Genomic DNA, 13,564 nt, shown 5'->3' on the forward strand with positions numbered 1-13,564 from the left:
AGGGATGATAAATCGTACACTTGTCCTATCAAGTTTACTGCCCTGGAAACTGTGGCAATAAAATCAGGGTGATACAAATCTTAAAACAGGGTGACACAAAAAAAACCATTGAAAATACCATGCTTTTAATCGCCCCACTTTTCATCCAGTCACCATTTCTGTATCATGTATCATTCCTGTATGTATCTGTATCAGCCCGAGTCCTTGATACAGATACATCAACGCATGATACAGGGCGTGATACATAAACAGACGTGTGATAAGGTATACTTACAGCCTGTGACAAAAAAAAAAAACAAAAAAACGTTTTTGGTCTCTATAAGGCACATTGACACTTGCGCAAATATGATCCCTGCACTGGCATGCAATCTGGCGTGACAGTGAGTAAACCCCTCGTAAATTGTTGTAAACTGTGCGCGGCTGTGTGCCAGCGCGCAAAGAAAATTTTTAAATGTTTTAAACTTTGTGGTTTAAGATATTTTAAGCTATAAAGTTCTGTAAATTTGGGGGCATGGTTGCTTTGAGTGACAGTGGGTGAGGCTAGTGACTCTTTTCGTCTTTAGCTAAGAGTTCGCTGGTAGTGGAGACTGTGTATGTTGTTTTGGAGTATTTTATTACAAACACCTGGAATAATATGGCTTGTTGTGTGGTGAAACATCCTAATGGATCATCTAAGACGTCTCTGTTGCAATATTTGCGCTGAGTGAAACTTGTCGGATTTAATCTTGTATGCTCATGGAGTTAGCACTTTTAGCAGCTGTTGTTAGCTTCACCCATTAGGTCCCATTAATGCACAGTTACTGAAAAAATATGAGGCTCATAACTTCTAATGTCCACAACAAAGTAAATTGTGAGGAGAAACTACTGCGCAGTCCCCAAAATTATGATTTAATATACACTCGAACCAAGGTTAAGTGGGTCGGACTCTATGGAAGCGACATGTTCAGGCATCTTTCGTCGCACGTGGCCCCACCCATGCTCCACCTCTTTATGCATTTAAGCTTTCTCACTCAGCTGCTGTGAACATGGCGCAGCCCGCAGCATCTGCCCTTTTCAGGTTTCAAATCCCGTAAAACTTTGGAGAGGTCGCCGCGCTGCGAGATCTCAGTAACATTGAGAACTGCATTGAGATGCTCTGATCACGCTGCACTTTAACCTCTGCACATGGACAACACCACTAACATTGCAACAGTAAAACTATTTTTATATTGTGCCTAAAACTCATGAATATATTGTCTAGGTTTATAGACATTGTTATTGCATTTGTTTTATGTAAACATGCGAGAATCACAGGCTGTCTCTCCGTTATTTTCAGTGGGAGCTGCTGTGAGCTACGCTCGCTTCCTGATCATGTCATTCTGGGGGAAAGTGAAGTTTGCTCTTTAACGTCTTGATTATTGTTCTTTACAACACTGTTTGTCCTCTTTGTTCCAGACTAATATACTGTATATGTCTGACATTCGATTTGCGCTTATTAAATTCCATGCAGACAAACGTAGCAGACATGGATTATTTGTTATAATTGTTTTAGCAAGTTTTCAGGGTATCATGCATGCAGTTTCTTATTAACATGACGCAAAGCATTAAAAAAAATACATTTTTAATATTCATTTATAATTGTCATCATGTGGATTCTCTGTTATTTTGACTGCAGCGACTCTGGCACGCAAGGGATTATGGGATACATGAAAACCCTGGATAGCCCAGGCCCGACCTTCACATCGGCTGTTCCAGGTCTCCAAACCAATGGGGTGACATCACACAGGCTCTGTCCAGTATATACACAGTCTGTGTTCTTGACATTTAAATTGGCCTCAAACTGTGTGTGTGCAACAAACATGCTTGTATGCAGTTACACTCAGTTTAAAGATGAAGATATTTTTACTTAATTGAGAGAAGAAATACTGTCACTCATTTGCTACTTTATTATTTCACATATTGCCGTGCACACAGAATGTACAAAAGAGTTTTTTGAAACAGGTGAAAAATTACTTGTCACACATTGTAAAAGTAAAATGACTGCAACCAGTGAAAAAAAGATTTTGGAGCTTTGAGTTGTCTTTCATCTGTAGGTTCACATTCTGGCACTTAGCTGGTTGCATATAAATCCATCCCAAGGTAAAGGTCTGAGGCGTGGATGGGTGGCAGCGCTGTCTCTGGAGACATTGCAGGGGTTGGATGACTTGAATAGGTGGTGCTAAAATATAGGTGGGCGACAGCAGCCAACACTGTAAATCCTGACAACCATCATGTCCAAAGTCTTGATAGAACTGAGAGCCAGGGAGCAACGTCTTTGTCAGAATCCCTGCAGGGAGACTGCCTGCTCTGGGCTTAGATTTCTGCTGGCTACACTCATTATTTCAGTCTTTAGATACGGATGAATTTGACATGATGCTCAGTGGCACAGCTCACTGCTGGAGTTCTGCACAGGCGCTGCTGTAATCGAACAGCATAGTTAGACCAGCTCTCTGGTGTTTTCACCATTTTCTGTGTACAATCAAGCAGTTTTCTACTTGATCAATTATGGTGATGTGAAGAATGCCAACAGAAGACTTTAAAGATATTTGTAAATGTTAAACCATGACCCTGACTGGGGATGTTGTTGGGCGGTGGAATGAATACTTCGAGGATCTCCTCAATCCCATCGTCACGTCTTCCGAAGAGGAAGCAGAGACTGGGGACTCAGAGGCAGACTCATCCATTACCCCAGGCTGAAGTCACCGAGGTGGTTAGAAAGCTCCTCAGTGGCAAGGCTCCTGGGGTGGATGAAATCCGTCCTGAGTACCTTAAGTCTCTGGATGTTGTGGGGCTGTCTTAGCTGACACGCCTCTGCAACATCGCGTGGCGATCAGGGACAGTGCCTCTGGATTGGCAGACCGGGGTGGTGGTCCCTCTGTATAAGAAGGGGGACCGGAGGGTGTGTTCCAACTACAGGGGAATCACACTCCTCAGCCTCCCCGGTAAGGTCTATTCCAGAGTACTGGAGAGGAGAATTTGACCAATAGTCGAACCTCGGATTCAGGAAGAGCAGTGTGGTTTTTGTCCTGGTCGTGGCACACTGGACCAGCTCTACACCCTCCATCGGATGCTCAAGGGTTCATGGGAGTTCGCCCAACCAGTCCACATGTGCCTTGTGGATCTGGAGAAGGCGTTCGACCGTGTCCCTCGGGGCACCCTGTGGGGATGCTCCGGGAGTACGGGGTCCAGGGTCCTTTGCTAAGGGCTATCCGGTCCCTGTACGACCGCAGCGGGAGCTTGGTTCGCATTGCTGGTAGTAAGTCAAACCTGTTTCCAGTGCACGTTGGCCTCCGCCAGGGCTGCCCTTTGTCACCGGTTCTGTTCATTATCTTTATGGACAGAATTTCTAGGCATAGCCAGGATGCAGAGGGGGTCTGGTTTGGGTACCACAGAATCTTTTCTCTGCTGTTTGCGGACGATGTGGCTCTGTTGGCTTCATCAAATCAGGACCTTCAGCATGCACTGGGGCGGTTTCCAACTGAGTGTGAAGCGTCCGGGATGAAAATCAGCACCTCCAAATCCAAGGCCATGGTTCTCGACCGGAAAAAGGTGCTTTGCCCTCTTCAAGTAGATGGAGTGTCCATGCCTCAAGTGGAGGAGTTTAAGTATCTTGGGGTCTTGTTCACGAGTGAGGGACGGATGGAGCGTGAGATTGACAGACGGGTTGGTGCAGCATCTGCAGTGATGCGGTCGCTGTATCGGACCATCGTGGTGAAGAGAGAGCTGAGTAGGGGGGCAAAGCTCTCGATTTACCGATCGATCTACGTTCCGATCCTCACCTATGGTAATGAGATTTGGCTCATGACTGAAAGAATGAGATTGCAAGTACAAGCGGCCGAGATGAGTTTCCTCCGCAAGGTGGCTGGGCTTAGAGATAGGGTGAGGAGCTCGGTCACTCAGGAGGAGCTCGGAATCGAGCCGCTGCTCCTCCACGTCGAAAGGAGCCAGTTGAGGTGGCTCGGGCATCTTTTCCAGATGCCCCCTGGACACTTCGCTGGAGAGGTGTCCCATTGGGAGGAGGCCCTGGGGAAGACCCAGGACACGCTGGAGGGAGTACGTCTCTCGGCTGGCTTGGGAATGCCTTGGGGTTCCCCTGGAGGAACTAGGGGAGGTGTGTGTGGATCGGGAGGTCTGGGCGGCTTGCTGCCCCCGCAAGCCAACTCCGGATAAAGCGGAAGAAAATGGATGGATGGATGGATGTAAATGTTAAAAATTCATAGCGACTCTGAGGTGTGCAAACGTATTAAGTACTGTAAATGTGTTGACAAAAATGCCAATTTTTTTTTTTTCATCAGTGGATCCAAATTGGTAATGCTCAAACATCCCAATTTCAACAATGGAAAATGTGATATTTTCTTGAACTTATTAAATAAACAATTCAGTTATTAAATTATAAACCCCACGGAGCTCTCGAAGTCCCAAGGTAGAATTTTTATTATATTATGCAATATAAAAAGTGCAACAAAAAAAATTTCCACAAGATAATGAATGAGCTTTGTGCACACAAGAGGATGATTTGTTCCCACAAGATAACAAATGTATTTTATGTGTAAATGTTAACATGCTCCCACAAGATAATTGTTCTGTGTGCACATAATAATAACTTGTCCCTACAAAACCATGACTTCTGCACACAATAATAACTTGTTCACACAAGATCATTCATTGGTGTACACACTTACATGATACTACTCATGCACACATGCTTGTTAATTAATTAAGGTAATTAATGTATTTTCTCCAAATGCGCTCTCAGAAAATAATTATCTTGTGCGAACATAAGTTGTTCCAAAAGACCATATCTTGCTCACACAAGATAACAAATATATTGTGTTCCCTCCTGATAATTTTCCTGTGTATTCAAGATACAGTGGGGAAAATACGTATTTGACCCACTGTCGAGTTTGTAAGTTTTCCACCTACAAAGAATGGAGAGCTCTGTAATTTACACTCAACAAAAATATAAACGCAACACTTTTGGTTTTGCTCCCATTTTGCATGAGATGAACTCAAAGATCTAAAACCTTTTCCACATACACAATATCACCATTTCCCTCAAATATTTTTCACAAACCAGTCTAAATCTGTGATAGTGAGCACTTCTCCTTTGCTGAGATAATCCATCCCACCTCACAGGTGTGCCATATCAAGATGCTGATTAGACACCATGATTAGTGCACAGGTGTGCCTTAGACTGCCCACAATAAAAGGCCACTCTGAAAGGTGCAGTTTTATCACACAGCACAATGCCACAGATGTCGCAAGATTTGAGGGAGCGTGCAATTGGCATGCTGACAGCAGGAATGTCAGCCGGAGCTGTTGCTCGTATATTGAATGTTCATTTCTCTACCATAAGCCGTCTCCAAAGGCGTTTCAGAGAATTTGGCAGTACATCCAACCAGCCTCACAACCGCAGACCATGTGTAACCACACCAGCCCAGGGCCTCCACATCCAGCATGTTCACCTCCAAGATCATCTGAGACCAGCCACTCGGACCGCTGCTGAAACAATCGGTTTGCATAACCAAAGAATTTCTGCACAAACTGTCAGAAACCGTCTCAGGGAAGCTCATCTGCATGCTCATCATCCTCATCGGGGTCTCGACCTGACTCCAGTTCATCGTCGTAACCGACTTGAGTGGGCAAATGCTCACATTCGCTGGCGTTTGGCACGTTGGAGAGGTGTTCTCTTCACGGATGAATCCCGGTTCACACTGTTCAGGGCAGATGGCAGACAGCGTGTGTGGCGTCGTGTGGGTGAGCGGTTTTCTGATGTCATTGTTGTGGATTGAGTGGCCCATGGTGGCGGTGGGGTTATGGTATGGGCAGGCGTCTGTTATGGACGAAGAACACAGGTGCATTTTGATGGCATTTTGAATGCACAGAGATACCGTGACGAGATCCTGAGGCCCATTGTTGTGCCATACATCCAAGAACATCACCTCATGTTGCAGCAGGATAATGCACGGCCCCATGTTGCAAGGATCTGTACACAATTCTTGGAAGCTGAAAATGTCCCAGTTCTTGCATGGCCGGCATACTCACCGGGCATGTCACCCATTGAGCATGTTTGGGATGCTCTGGACCAGCGTATACAACAGCGTGTACCAGTTCCTGCCAATATCCAGCAACTTCGCACAGCCATTGAAGAGGAGTGGACCAACATTCCACAGGCCACAATTGACAACCTGATCAACTCTATGCGAAGGAGATGTGTTGCATTGCATGAGGCAAATGGTGGTCACACCAGATACTGACTGGTATCCCCCCCCCAATAAAACAAAACTGCACCTTTCAGAGTGGCCTTTATTGTGGACAGTCTAAGGCACACCTGTGCACTAATCATGGTGTCTAATCAGCATCTTGATATGGCACACCTGTGAGGTGGGATGGATTATCTCAGCAAAGGAGAAGTGCTCACTATCACAGATTTAGACTGGTTTGTGAACAATATTTGAGGGAAATGGTGAGATTGTGTATGTGGAAAAAGTTTTAGATCTTTGAGTTCATCTCATACAAAATGGGAGCAAAACCAAAAGTGTTGCGTTTATATTTTTGTTGAGTGTATATCATAGGTGCACTTCAACTGTGAGAGACAGAATCTTAAAAAAAAAAAAAAAAAAAAAAAAAAAAATCATAAAATCACATTGTATGATTTTTAAATAATTATTTTGAATTTTATTGCATGAAAAAAGTATTTGATCACCTACCAACCAGCAAGAATTCTGGCTCTCACAGACCTGTTAATTTTTCTTTAAGAAGCCCTCTTATTCTGCACCTTATCTCTGTACCTGCACAAGGCTGGGATGGACTACAGGACAACAGGCAAGCAGCTTGGTAGAAGACAACAACTGTTATGATTATTTATTAGAAAGTGGAAGAAACACAAGATGACTGTCAATCTTCCTCAGTCTGGGGCTGCATGTAAGATCTCACTTTGTGGGGTAAGGATGATTCTGAGAAAGCCCATAACTACACGAGAGGACCTGGTCAGTGACCTGAAGAGAGCTGGGACCACAGTCACAAAGGTTACATGAATATCACACAACGCCGTCATGGTTTAAAATCCTGCAGGACACACAAGGTCCCCCTGTTCAAGACAGCACATGTCCAGGCCTGTTTGAAGTTCACCAGTGACCATCTGGATAATCCAGAGGAGGCATGGGAGAAGGTCATGTGGTCAGATGAGACCAAAATAGAGCTTTTTGGTATCAACTCCACTCGCTGTGTTTGGAGGATGAGAACAACCCCAAGAACACAATCCCAACTGTGAAGTATGGGGGTGGAAACATCATTTTTTTTGGGGTGCTTTTCTGCAAAGGGGACAGGACGACTGCACCGTATTGAAGGGAGGATGGATGAGGTCATGTATTCTAAGATTTTGGCAAACAACTGCCTTCCCTTAGTAAGAGCATTGAAGATGGGTCGTGGCTGGATCTTCCAGCATGACAATGAAACACACAGCCAGAGCAACTAAGGAGTGGCTCCATAGGAAGTATTTCAACGTCCTGGAGTGCCCGAGCCAGTCTCCAGACCTGAACCCAATGCAAAATCTTTGGAGGAAGCTGAAACTTCAAACCTGAAAGATTTGGAGAAGATCGGTATGGAGGAGTGGATCAAAATCCCTGCTACAGTGTGTGAAAACTTGGTCAAGAACTACAGGAAACATCTGACCTCTGTAACTGCAAACAAAGGTTTCTATACCAAATATTAAGGTCTGTTTTTCTATTTTATCAAATACTTATTTCCTGCCATAAAATGAAAATGAAGTATTTAAAAATCATACAATGTGATTTTCTGACTTTTTTAGATTCTGTCTTTCACAGTTGAGGTGTACCTACAATACAAATTACAGACCTCTCCATTCTTTGTAGGTGGGAAAACCTGCAAAATCGGCAGTAGATCAAATATTTATTTGCCTCATTTTATCTTGTTCCACCAATATAACTACCACATCTTGAGCACACAAGATAATTACTTGTACACACAAGGTCATTACTTGTTGCCAATAGATAATTATTTTGTGCACACAAGATAGTGTTTCCAGAAGTGTGCAAAAAGATAATGATTTTCCACAATGTGGTTATCTTACTGTCAGCACACAAAATAAAAACTTGTCTCTACAAAACACTTACTGTCTTATGCACACAAGATAACATGTTCCCGTAACATAATTATCTTGCGCGCCTACGATTCTGACTTCTAAATATAACATAGTAACATTTTCCCACAAGATATATTCTGGGCACTAGATTAGGACAAAATATCACCTTGTGTGACTTACAACTTATTTTATATGTATTTCTAAATATTAGATATGTTTGAGGATTTAAACATTTTAAAGGTGTTGCTGACATGAAATGTACCTAGAAGTTTGTATTAAATATTAAAATCAAATAATGGATAAATGTTGTTTGCTAAAGTAAAGAATTTTTATTTCAGCTCATTTGGGTTGAAACCATCATAAATGATAATAGCTTTATTCATGTAACCAACAGTCACCATGTTCAGTTTAATATGAAGTACATAAATATGAGACAATTTTATGAAATGAGAAAAGAAAAAAGGTTTAGATATTTACTTGATGCTATTGTCAATCAAGTAAACAGATTGAGAGTTTTATCTGTTCATACTGCTGTCATCCTATAAAAAACTACATCGAAGTTAACTTCTATTATTATAAAATTTGACATACAAATGTTTGAGAGAAGTAATATACTGGGGAAGATGACCCCCCGTAATATCAAATGCATACACAAATGTACAAAGTTGTGAAATAATTGGTGATAGAGGGTTTTATTGACAGTGGAGTTCTGTTTGCTTTGCAGAGTTGTCAGTGAGGGTCAGCGGGCTGATTTTATGCTGTTGTTGCTGTTTGTTGTTCAGTAAACACTTCACATGTGCAACACCTCGTCCATGCTAATCAGTGGAGGAAGCAGCGGCAACATATAAAGAGAACAGAGAGGCCCTGCTTCCAGACGCCAGATAACTCTGTGTTTACATTGTCAGATGTGAACTACGTTGATACAGAATATCTCCTGAAAGAAAAGAATAAGGAAAATAAGTTGTTAAAAGGAGAAAATGTCCATGAGATGCAGCAGACTGTAAAACCTGATGATAGAGCTACAACAATTAATCAGTTAGTAATCGACCAATAAATTAAGTGACAGTTATTTTGAAAATCAGTTCATCATGTTGAGACATTATCCAGATTGATTTATTGCAGTTTCTTACACGTGAGTATTTTATGGCTTATTTTACTCTCTGCTTCCTTTCTTGGAGTAAACTGAATGACACCGTATCTCACGGCATGTCGTCATTCAGCATCACGAAATATAGCCTACATAAATATATTGGTTCTTGATATTGTCATGAAAAATGCCACATTTTCATAACGGGAGCACAAATTCACTCGAGTATATTCCGTGACAAGGGCACGAAATTAAAAGTGATGCAGGGGGGTCTGGGGGTTATGGTTATGGTTAGGGGAAGGGGTATGTTTAGATTATGGCTAGGGGAAGGGGAAGGGTGAGGGTTAGTAATAGTAAGATAATAAAAAAAACCATCACAAAAATGTGACTCATTTCGTGACAGGAGCATGAAAAAACTCAAGAGACTGGGTTGGGCATGCTGCTGGGGAAGCACATCCAAGAAGGACACTTCCAGGCTGGACAAACTGATCAGGCAGGCCTCTGTGGCTGGCATGAAGCTGGACTCTCTGGTGACGGTGGCAGAGAAGAGAACACTGGATAAACTGCTAGACATTATGGACGATGCCAGTCACCCTCTGCACACCGTCATCATCAACCAGAGGAACCTCTTCAGCCACAGACTGCTCCTTCCCAAGTGTAGGACCAACAGGCTGAAAAACTCCTTTGTCCCTCAGGCTATCAGACTGTACAACTCCTCACTTGGGGGGAGGAGGGGTTAACAGGAAGACAAAGGACGGGAAATAGAGGAACAATAGTAGCCGGTAAACCAGTAGCCATCAGTATGTCTGGCATTTCTATTTGCAAATTGCTTTTTTTTTTTTTTTTTACTTTCACATTTGATACATTTGATACATTTGATTTGTGTACTGCTATACAATGCTGCTGGAACCTCAATTTCCCTGAGGGAGTCTTCCCAAGTTCTTCCAAAGTTCTGACTAATCTATCTAATCTAATTTAACACAGATCGACATTTTTACTTCCGCCAGTGAAGTCGGAGGAGGTCATGTTTTTGCCCCGTTTGTTTGTTTGTGAACAGCCCGGAGCCTATGTTTCTGTGTAGGGTCGCAGTTGTCCAGGTGGTTTCCATAGTAGAGAAGCTTGAATCTTCGACTGGACTGGGTTGCTTGACGCGAGGACATTTCGCTTCAAATCGCAGAAGCTTCCTCAGCTAAAATTCTTGCTCCGGTGGTCTGACTTCTGTCTTGACTCTTGTAGAGAAGAATAATCAAGAAGTCACAAAAGCTGGAGTTTTAAACCTAACCAGACCCTTGTACCGAGAGGCAGACTGCTATAGGCTAGTGACTAAACAATAGCTCTAATTAGCACCTATTGTGCTCTAGTTAGCACCCTCCTAATGACAGGGCAGCTGTCCCTCCTAATGATGGGATGGACCCTCTCCTGATGGCTCCCTTGACGACTCTGCTGATGACGTGAATGACTCATTACCATGAACAAAAGACTGAAACTGCTTTGACCTGAGTACCCCATTGTAAACGGGATAAAGCATGTCTCCTCCCCAGTTAAGGCTGGGTTTTAAACGTTTCACAAAGAATGCCTCCTTGACCCCTCTCTCAAACCCGGAGCCTACAATTTTTCATATATCATTATCAAATTTTCACTGAAGATTCATATCCTGATCGGCAAGAACTGATTAAAGTTTCAAAGTCAAAGGTCAAAGCCAGGAAAAGTCTTGGAATACTGGAAAAATCCCTATCTTTATTATTGAATGAATTTTCAAAAATTCATAACTCTGTCAAAAGACATAGAATTTCTTTCATATTTATGTAGGATGGTATCCATTATTGACTGATCCGGATCTGATCCAGATTACAGATTTTATGGCCATTTAAATTCAACATTGAAAACCCCATTTAATGTATATTTTACATTATATCTTAATCAGACATGCCCCAATTACTCTCATATTTGAAAGTGATAAAGTTTGATCCGGAACTGATCTGTATTGTGGGTTTTGTGGACATTTGAATTTAATATTGAAAAGCCCATTTGTTGCACATTTTGCATTATATCTCAATCAAAAGTGCCCCAGTCACTGTCGTTTTTCTGTTATGGATTTACCTACACCACCAAAATTGGATGGAGGTTCCAATTTTATGCTTGTTTGTCGATATTCCAGTTATCGGTCAGAAACCAAGTGCCAAAAAGAAATGACTATGAGGCTGGATGGTCAGGAATTGCTGGACACAAATGCACGGCTCGAACAAACAGCTCTGGTTTGGATAGCAGAGGTTGGTACACAAGTAGGCAGAACAGAAAAAGCAGCAGTACAAAAATCATCATGCAAAAAGGCGTGGTCATTGCAGCAGGATGGAGGTCAGGAACGCACAAGCAGGCAGGGCAATGGAACACAGGTACAGAGCTGGAATGAAGGCACAAGGCACAACAAACTGGCAAGGAACTAACACACACAATGAGCTTATATAACCCCAGGTGATGAGCAGCAAATCAGGAACAGGTGTGCATGGAAAGCACCAGAACAAGTGTGTGGCCAGAGAGAGAGAAAAACACCCATCACCAAGAACCAAGAGAAAGACAAGTGAGATAGAGACACACAGACCCAAGCAGACAAAAAACCCAGCAAGAGAAAGAGCAGAGAAAAGAAATAAACACAGATAACTAAACAAATTCAAACCCTGACAATGACAAATTGTGCTTGGCAGAGATAACCAATGTTCTGTGAAAATTATCTGAAAAGAATTCAGAAACCGAAAATGAATAAAAAAAAAAAAAAACCTGACAACACGACAAAAAAACTTTGATTCAGGTGTATGAACTAAATACATACTCCTGACATTTGATCACATCTGATTTATCTTATGAAAAGCCACTTCTAACAGGACTTTGACCTTGAAAATGTTTTCCTAGGTAAAACCCTTGTGTAATTGGAAATTCAAATTCAAAATGTTGGTGGAGGTTTGTGCTCTTCAAACGCGGTGCTCTAGTTCACTTTCTTCTTTCTTTCTTTTATTACATTCTGTACATGTTTCGCTGTCTTTCTGCTTCAGCGTTTTGTTTTGTTTTTTGTTTTTTTTATTTTTACCTCCGTGAAAGAAGTTGGCTGAATGTTATGTTTTTGCCCCTGTTTGTTTGTTTGTGAACAGCCTGAAACTCACAATTTTTCATATATATCGTTATGAAATTTTTTGAGGATTCATATCATGATAGGCAAGAACTGATTCAATTTTCATGGTCATAGGCAGTGGTGGGCACAGTTCTGATAATCTGATAACAGATTATCGAAGATAATGTTTTCATTATCGGATTATCTTTTTAGATAACTTTAAAAACCATTATCGGACTAATTATCTTGCAACAAATTTTTGTGTGATAACTAGTGATGGCAATTTCGAAGCCTCATGAACCAGTGAGCCACTGCAAGACAACTGGCTGAAAGTCGACACACTGCTTCAACGCGTTTGATAGTTTGAAGGGTGACATCTGCTGGATTGTTTTGAGAATTACCTTGAGCGAGTGCCCTGACAAATGTTTGCATTAATTCATGACTGATGTGGTTTGTTCTTGAAAATAATAATAAAAAATGTCATATGTATTATTGTGTCTTTTTAATGTAATAAATAGTCCCTACAGATGCACACATAATGGTTATGAAAGCCTTTATTGTAGACTATATGTCGATTTATCATTCCTCAAACAATATTTGGATAAAATGTGACAGAAAAAGTGAGGAAGGCCTGTGCTTCTGCAACTGGTGCTTATGTTGCTGTAATTTGTAAATTAGAATAGAGGGGATAGGAGACGGTGATTGTGCAACTTTCAACAATTTTTATTCATAAAAAGAATCATTTCAATGGTGCTGGACTTTAATCGGCTCCTCTTCTGCGTCACCACCTCTCCAGCTTTGGAGAAGACCCGCTGGCATCAACAAATATTTTTTTGCCATTCTCTGTAAATTGGGATAGACTGCGACTCGTGTCGCCCAGTATTTGAGCCGGTCTTCTCCTCTGGAGGTAGGCATATGTTGGGTCAAACCTTTGTAGTAAAGCCCTGAAGGCTTTGCTCTCCACTATTTACAGTTGTGCATCTTCCACAACATAGTCCACCAGTGCCTCATCCAAATCAGCTTGTCTGCCTTTAATGGAAATACAGTATGACATGCTTAGCTATTTCTGTTTATGAGTATGTTTTAATCTTAGATAAAGAATAAACTATAGCTTACATGGCCTGATTCCTGCTCCAGGAGCAGCAACAGAAGCAGCAGCCATTGATGTCTCGGGATGTTTGGACCTCATGTGTCGCAGCATTGAAGACGTATTGTTACTGTACGTCGACTCTTGAGCACAAATCAAGCGCTT

The 13,564-nt window shown here is 42.0% G+C and overlaps 1 protein-coding gene across 1 annotated transcript in view; it reads left to right on the forward strand.

The window, feature by feature from the left end:
• The window catches only part of LOC117517488 (disks large homolog 4), a 181,604-nt gene that overhangs the window by 128,817 nt on the left and 39,223 nt on the right, over window positions 1-13,564 (forward strand).

Source organism: Thalassophryne amazonica, chromosome 9 (genome assembly GCF_902500255.1).
Source record: "Thalassophryne amazonica chromosome 9, fThaAma1.1, whole genome shotgun sequence".
NCBI classification, from domain to species: Eukaryota; Metazoa; Chordata; class Actinopteri; order Batrachoidiformes; family Batrachoididae; genus Thalassophryne; species Thalassophryne amazonica.